The following is an 8,347-nucleotide window of genomic DNA, read 5'->3' as shown; positions in this document are numbered from 1 at the left end:
GTTCAGGCTTTTTAAAGATTGGCCAGAAAACTGCAATCGGTGCAGATAAACAAAAATTATGGATTAAGGTAGACACAAGCCAACAGATTGTAAAACTCACCACCACATGGTGTATGTGGATGTGCATTAATGTATTTGTGGTTGCTTTGGAACAATGTGGTATCAATTAGAGGTAAGTGCAATGCCAACTTTCCCCAATCGCCTGGCAACTCCTGCCCAAAACTACCCGCCTCCAGGGTCCCCTGGGTAGGCATTAGATACACACCCACCACCAACAAAACTTTACTTCTACTTCTCCTTTTTTCTTGAGCTTTTTCCTCTTCCTGTGCTTCTGTAATGTTCTGATAAAATATGCAAAGCTTCATCATTTGTTTTTGAATGTGCCTCTGCTCAATTGCTCAGCTAATGTTTGCATGTTTGCTCGGTTTTCATAGTTTGGCTTGTAACATTTCAGTTCAGTTCGAACAAAGGCCAAGAGATTTTATCCCCCATGCAAACTCACTACTTTAGTTTAAAGATCGCAACGTTTAATGACTATTGTTTCTCTGCAGCTTTCACCCAAAGAAGTATATTTGTGTTTTTTTGTAACTATTGTGTCTTTGTGGTTAATTTCCAACTTTTCCCAGAAGTAGTTAATGTTTTAAGCACAATTTTATGTTTTTTTTAAAATATTCAGTTCTCTCATCCTACCATAGATGTTTTTCTGATCATTTTATGCCTATTATTGTTGTTCCTTTATGTTTCGTTTGTTATTTTGCAGATATTTAGACTGAGTTTTAGCATTTTTGTGTTGCGGTTTTTCTTTTTATGTATTTTTCTGTTTAATTCGATTGATCTTTTCAAAGAAAACCAAGTTAAGCTAATCAAAAATCCTTGAAGAATCAGTGTAATTTTGATAAGTTAACATTGTATGACAATTACGCTTTCATTTTTAAGAGCAAGGTGAATTTGCTCTTAATTCAGATTTAAAGTTCAGATTTTCCTTTCTCCAGGGCTCGTCAGACCCTCCCAGTAACACAGACACTCATCATCTTCATGGCCTAATTTTACCTGGCGGCTTGTCTCTTCTGCAGATTACACATACACACACACACACACACACACGCCCACACACACAAATATACACACAAATGTTATGCTGACATTCAGGCATGCCCACACATTCATGTAGAGACAAAGCCTCTCAATATGCAGAAGTACTTTGCAAGCTTTACAGGAATTCACACAAGTCGGAAACATTTCAGTGCATAAAAATGCAGCTTTTTTGCAGAGTTTACAAGTTCCTAAGAAGGTAAATAATCTACACAAAAAGATAAATGCAAGCATGATTGTTAAAATTCTCCAAGTAAGGGAATGTTTTACCTCTAGTCACATAAAAAAGCCTCATAAAATAGTCATTTACCATCTGGATCTGTAGACAGAGTGGATCTCTACATCCTTCTTGTTTACATTTTTTCTATTTAACTCCAGATTTAGTTTTTAGCACATAACGAGCAGAAGATGTTTCCCTTGGGTGGCCCAACGCCATGTTTTATGTTATATTAGAGCTTATATATTATCAAAGCAGACGCAAGTGGGAGTAATAAAACTCTAAGCTCCGTGGTGTGTATTCAGGGTGTAAAGAAAATACAGGGGGGTTTGTGGGATAATTGGAGCTGAGAATAGTAGTTTATTTATCCCAACTGGAGAGTATATTATCTGCCTGAACACGAAGCCCCAATTTTCCGTCTTGGATTTATGGGAGAAACGTTCTTGGTTAATTTTCTGAGCTTTTAAAGCCTGAAAACAAAGAGAAGGGAGATTTCTCGATGGAAGTGAGGACTATACAGGGTTAAGTTATACAGGATATAATTGGTTATATACAAACTTTAAATGCACTACAGATGAATGAATTATAATCCATGTGACATGTTTTCTTGGGTTTAATCTGTAAAGGTAATCACATCCTGCAATCCTGATAAGATTAGATGAGATGTTTATGTAAACTGAATGTTATTTTAAGTCTTCGCTGAGTTTTATGAAACCATTTCTGTAGTCAGGATTACATTTAATATTTTACTTTTTTAGCTCATATAATCTGATTGGCTGTATAAAGTTTTAAAAATGTTCAGTTTATCTGAAGATGAGTACTTTTGAGCAGTCAGTATCTTACCTCCAGTCAGTAACCTCACAATTACAATCTAATTTTGATTCTTTGGACCACAATTCAATTTGATATCAGTTTGATTCAATAAAAAAACGAGTTAATAATAAGAAGTATAAAAAAAATTAATTGGATTATCTATTAATAATTTTATGTATTACTTATGTTTTTTAATTAAAGAGCCAGATTACTTTAACTGTGTATAGCAGTAAAAACTAGAACATTAACGGTCTATGTAAACATAAATAATTTCTTGTTTCTCATGGAAACATTTTTGAATCATTTTCAAGCATATTTGCACTATAATGCAATTTTGACCCAAACTCCTTACTAGTACATGGTAAAGTATGCTAAATTGATGTTTAGCAAAACTGCTAATAAGCTTAAAAAGAAAAGGAAGACAACTTCAAGTCAGTGTTTTTATATTCAACAAAAAGCTGACGTACCGGTTTAAACTGCTCTAGTGGAGAAATGGCTTTATGCTAACGACAACTCAAATTTAAGCTAACACAAACAGAGCTAACAACCGCTCAGAGAAAAGCTAACAACAATGCTAACAGCTACTAAAACCAGAGCTAACAGCCCAGTAAATAAAATGTATTAAAGAGTATTTTACTTTTACATTTAATGAGAATAATTCATGAAAACAGCTTGATTTGTAAAGATAGAGGTAAATTCGCCTCATTATTATTCAAACAAAATCTAATTTAATTTTTTTTTTTAAAAATGTAATTATCAAAACATTTAGAATAGAAAATTGTAGACGTATTTTTTGTCTACAATACAAAGTTGTTTATTCAAATCACTTCCTTTTTCTCATGAAGAGAAACAGTTATTTGCAAAACTAATTTTTATTTGCAGTCACAATGAAATTGTCCCAGCAGTTATTGTGATAAACAATAAGGTTGTTTTGAGACCATTTTCCAGTAATATTATGCTAACGGCATAATAAGAACACATTTTAAAAAATCAATAAACTTTGAATTCTAATGAACCTTTAAAAAGATGTTAAATATCCAAAACAAATGAACAAAACGACACATAAAATGAATTAAATGAAGTCTATGTAAACAAAATAGTCCTTCAAAAACACAGGCAAGTTGAAACAAAAGCAATGAGAAAAGTAAAAATCACAATTCAATGATTTATTGATTATTTGCTTAACGATTCTCAAACTTTTAGTTTTGATGCTCCCTCTTTCTGCATTTGAGTCAAAAAAATATATTTGAAAAGTTCAAGAAGATGATTTAACTTATAGTTTTCATGTGTAGATGTGCTTGTGTGTGCAGCGGCGGCGTCTGGACAGGTTGAGTAAATAGTGAAAGCTTGGCCTCTTAAAACAAACTCGCAGCGTCTCTTGTGCTCCACATCACCTCAGGGACTTTTCGCATCTGCAGCTAACTCCCATTTTTGTGTAATTACCACTTTTATCCCAAGCGTGTCTCGCATGCAGCTTCGTTTGCCTCCTGCAGGTGATTAGCCCTGCAGACTGCAACCAGTGAAACTTCAAAGTCTCCCCAGTGCAGCTGGGGGTGTTTTCTACCTGCTGCAAGATGTTAAAGTGTTGCAGCAGAGGTGTGACCTCATGCAGAGGGGGTGACAGGATGTTTGGTTTTACATCTTTCATCTTTCCATGTACAGTCCGTGTGAAGGTCCGCCTGGCCGTTCTGATCTCAGCTAATGGGGGAATGTTGTTTTTCCAGCTGCAGAACTCGTGACGATGGTGGCTGTGGTTTCTGCTCTCACCTGCTTCGCGCCTTCAGATCTAATCATCAGAAATCCACAGACAGCATACAGCTTCATGCTAAATTTAGCTTAATTCAATAGCTGGGACACCTGGGTGGAGATTTCAATGTTTGGACTTGGTAGATGTTTCAAACTGTCTGAAATCTGGCACAATTGGTTTCAGGATTGTAACCAAAATATAATCTAGAGTATTTAGAGAATTATTAGAAATTAGTGTGGTTTCAATCTAAAACAATCAAAGATGCAAAAAAGTGAAAAAAAAAAATACTTTCAAATATAAAAATATGGAAATAAATTCTGTGTTACAGACAGTAGTATTATTATTCCCTGTGAAATAAAAGCTTTTGTACATTCTGTCTGTTTTACCTACAAAGTAAGTACGATAATTTCTCTCTGAAACTGTTTTCTGTTTTGTTGTTCATAGATAAAACAGGGGGCAAAGATACGAGCCAGGTGGGACACCAATAAGAAAGAGGTTTAGAGAAAATTACAAAATAAGAATGGTGTTTTGTTGTACCTTAACACTTTTAAAAAGGACATAACATGCAAAATTCACTTTTTAAACCTCTAAATAAATTTTATTAAGCACTGAGAGTCTCCAGCATTGCAGAAAAGTTTAATTTAGTCTGTCCTAATGCTTGGTAGATACTCTGTTCCACCATTTTTTTTTCCTCGCTGCGGCGTTTCAGTCCAGGTTCAAGGATGGATACATCAAAACATTCCTGCATCAGAGCCTCCTTGAATTGTCTGGTTAAATTTTTATTTAATTTTTTTTTTAAATATTCCTTTATCAGTGGGGAAAGTCCACATTTTATGCAATAGTTGGTGAAAATATATTACAATTCATGCTTGTTGCAGTTTATTTTCACGTTTGACCAAGATTGTTTGTTTTACATTGGCTGTTATACTCTTTATTGCACTGACTGAACACATTAAGTTGTTTTTACATGTTGGACCAACTTTGTGAAGCTGTTGGTGTATCTGTGCTGTACTGGAGCAGAGTGACCAATAAACATGTGATTCAGTGCATTCATGTTTAAAAAATGGATCATTTTAAATCAGTACAGCCGTTTTAGTAAGACGAGACTGAAACTGTGGCAGAGTTCTGGATGGACAACAGTCTCTTTTATTCTCCACGTCTTTTAGTTTGAGGACAAAAATCTGGTTTCAATCTTCCATACATGAAACAGCTCCTTTACTGCATGCGTGTTTTTTTTGCTACAGATCGAACTTTCTGAACGAAAATGTTCCTGTGTCTGTATAATCAGTCCTCAACCTACAGGAATTTAAACCTGCAGCAGCAGCAGGGCCTCAAGCTCCCATCGCCTGAAGCTCCTGCAGCTGAAATGCTGCCGAGTTCAGATAGCAGTTTCACTTCTAACCACCAAAACAAGCTTCAAAGTTGCTTTTCATTTTCCTCTGTCGCTCATTTCATTAAGAACTTTTAATTTATTTTCCTGAAAACTGAGCACTTTCTAAAACAGGCGTCCTCATTCAGCGGCTCAAACAAGGAGCCAACTGTTTTCAGTCGGCTGTGAATGCAGCGCCCGCGGCTGGATGAGGGAATTAAAACGTCTTGCAGCCTCTTGTTGCTTTTGTTCACGCCTTCATCCTACAGGATTGTTATGGGTGTTGATTTCTGAGTTTCTGCCAAAGTAGCCTTGAGGAAAACCTTCTTCTACTTTGCCTGTTTGGCTTTGAAGATGTTATCTGATAGTGGGAAAGCACCGTGTGGATCAAATGGAAGCCTAGCTAAACTTGGAGGCAAAGAAAGGAGGGGATTCATCAGAAATGCAGACAATGGTAACTCTGGAGGAGCTGCAGAGTCAACAAACCAGTACCCCACATCATTTTACTGTTAGAAGAAAACTAAATAATCACCAAATACTACATTTCTACCAATGTTTCTACCCAAATTTCAATAACAAATAGAAACTATAATGTTAAAATCTGATTTCTGTTCCTCCAGTGCTTTTATTTTGACGTTAATTCAGTAATAAATGGAGTTTAACAGTGAGCTAAGTCTCTGCTGCCATCTGCTGGTTCTTGTGGTGTATGGCTGCATCAGCATGTGTGAAAAATATGAATCTTTTTGCTTGTAATTTGGACTTTATATGAATTATTCTTTGCATATAATGTTTTAGGCATTTCCACACTGTAGTAGCTTTAGCTTCCTTTTTAAGTTCATTGTAAAGATTTTAAAGGTTCTGCTGCAGTTTCTCAGCTCTACCAGCTTCATGACATATCAAGTTTCAGACAGTTCACATGCTCAGATGTGTTATTGTCCACCAGAAAACACTCCTGATGAAACACATCTGCTCCTGTGCAAAGAATAGTGGGAAAAAACCAAGCAGAGAGTAAAAAGCTGAACTTTTTATGGCTTAGTCGCCTGGGGCAACAGCAGACGGCGATCAGAACTGGTGGTTGGTGATGTTCCGGGTCATAAATCGGGGACGTTAAGTCAGCATTTGGGATTATGTTATCGGACAGAAATGGATGGTGATGTTGTTTTACTAGTTTCTGATGCTTTCGATGTGTTTGTTCTGCCTCACAGAAAGGAGGAGAATAATGAGAATGAAATGAGAGAGACAGGAAGCTGCTGTGACGTAAGATAATTGCTGCAAAGCTCTAATACTGAGTCACTTCATGTTCAGTTAATATTCAGTTGTGGGTAATGCAGTACAACAAATAAAAAGACGTGCAGCTTTATTTGACACTGAAGTTAAATCCGACCAAACTTCTCATGTTTTAGGTCAGTTAGATTGCTAAATACCACAATAATACTTACTTACTTTAAATAATTACTTAATATTTACGAGTTCCATTGGCATAAAAATGTCTTGTTGTAAGTGAAAGGTTTCTTGTTTGTTAGTTTTGTCTTATTTCAAATGTACCAAGAAACCAAAATGACTTGGTAAGATATTTTTGCAGTGAGAGCGTTCTGCACATCTGCTAACAGCAGCAGCGTTGTCTGAATAAACAAATGTGCCACGCAGTTTTGGGTGTGGGAGGTCCAGCAGCTGGAATGTGGAACAGCTGGACGTCCCGCTTGGCAGACGACATGGACTCTATGACGATGAGGAGGAAGAGGAAGATGTCTCCTTCTCTTATCTGTGAGAACCTGGAAGTCTGGGGATTTTCACAGTGAGATGTCAGCTGCTGCCTCTCATTCATCACTCCGTGCTGCTGCTGTGTTTCTGTCCAGCTGTGCTGCTCATCACATTTCAACCAGAACAACACAAACTGACTTCTTCTGCGTTCGTTGTCCTGGTGGAACAACGAGTAGCGAAGCACACGTCCTATTTGTTATGGAACCTGATTCACTTCTCGTCGGCCGCAGCTCATTTGTTTTCTGTCGCAACACGTGGAGAGTTTTCTCACAGCGTCATGTAATTTGTCAGCTGCGGCGTTCGTTTCTCCACAGGATTTTCCTGCTTTTTCCCACAGTCTGGTGGCAGAAGAAATTCCCTTTTAAAGAAATAATACTTAAAAAAAGAACACATTTATTTAGAAAACACACAATAATTATTATTTTATAAATGAATACTTCTAAAATGTTACCAATACATTGCATATTTGTATATATTTTCGGTTGAATCGTTGCGACACATTCGCGCTTTTAGGTAGATTCTTACCCAGAATGCAAATGGAAAAAACCGTGAGCGAAACGGTGACTGGGACTGACTAGTATATATTCCATTGAGGGAAAATTAGTTTCACATCTGCTCAAGAGCGCCCCACATATAAACCAGAAAATACAATATATGAAAAAAAACACTGAATGCTCTCTGGTATGAGGAGGCGGGCCGGATCCGGCATTGTTCAGGGGGCCGGACCAAATGACGTGGCGGGCCGGATGCGGCCCGCGGGCCGTAGTTTGGGGACCCCTGATATAGAGATTTAAATATAGAGATTTAAATCAATCTCTTTACACAAAGAGATTGAATTGTTTTGTACGAGGGATAAAAAGTTTCATTTGATTTCGTCTGAGCAATTTACCTTTCCCGGAAACTGCAGGGTGGACTTTTCTTATGTTTTTCTTCTTGCTACTCTTCAGTAAAAGTCACAAATGTCAAATTTACAACTAATAATTGTCCTGTTAATAGAGTTATGTCATGTCATTTTACTGCTTGTTTTATTAATGCTGTAGAAGTATTAGGTGACTTCTACAGTAGGTTGTTTTTGGAGGATTTTATTGAAAAACATCAAATTGAAAATGTAAAAACATGCCACACGCTTTAGATATTTGTAGAAACGTCTTTCTTTTGTTGGCTTATCATGTCAAATCCCAACAAAACACATCAAGGTTTATAGATAGAATTTGGAGAAATATCAAAAGGTTTTGCAAAAATGTTAGATTTATGAGGAGAAGTCATTTCTCTTCTTTCACAAGCATTTCCTCTGCCCTGGTTTGCTTACCAGTTTAGAACCAACTCAAATAATACGACAAATTGAGTT

The sequence above is a fragment of the Poecilia formosa genome, unplaced genomic scaffold (assembly GCF_000485575.1).
Source record: "Poecilia formosa unplaced genomic scaffold, Poecilia_formosa-5.1.2 Scaffold301, whole genome shotgun sequence".
Taxonomy (NCBI): domain Eukaryota; kingdom Metazoa; phylum Chordata; class Actinopteri; order Cyprinodontiformes; family Poeciliidae; genus Poecilia; species Poecilia formosa.
Note: the sequence above shows the minus strand (reverse complement) of the source record.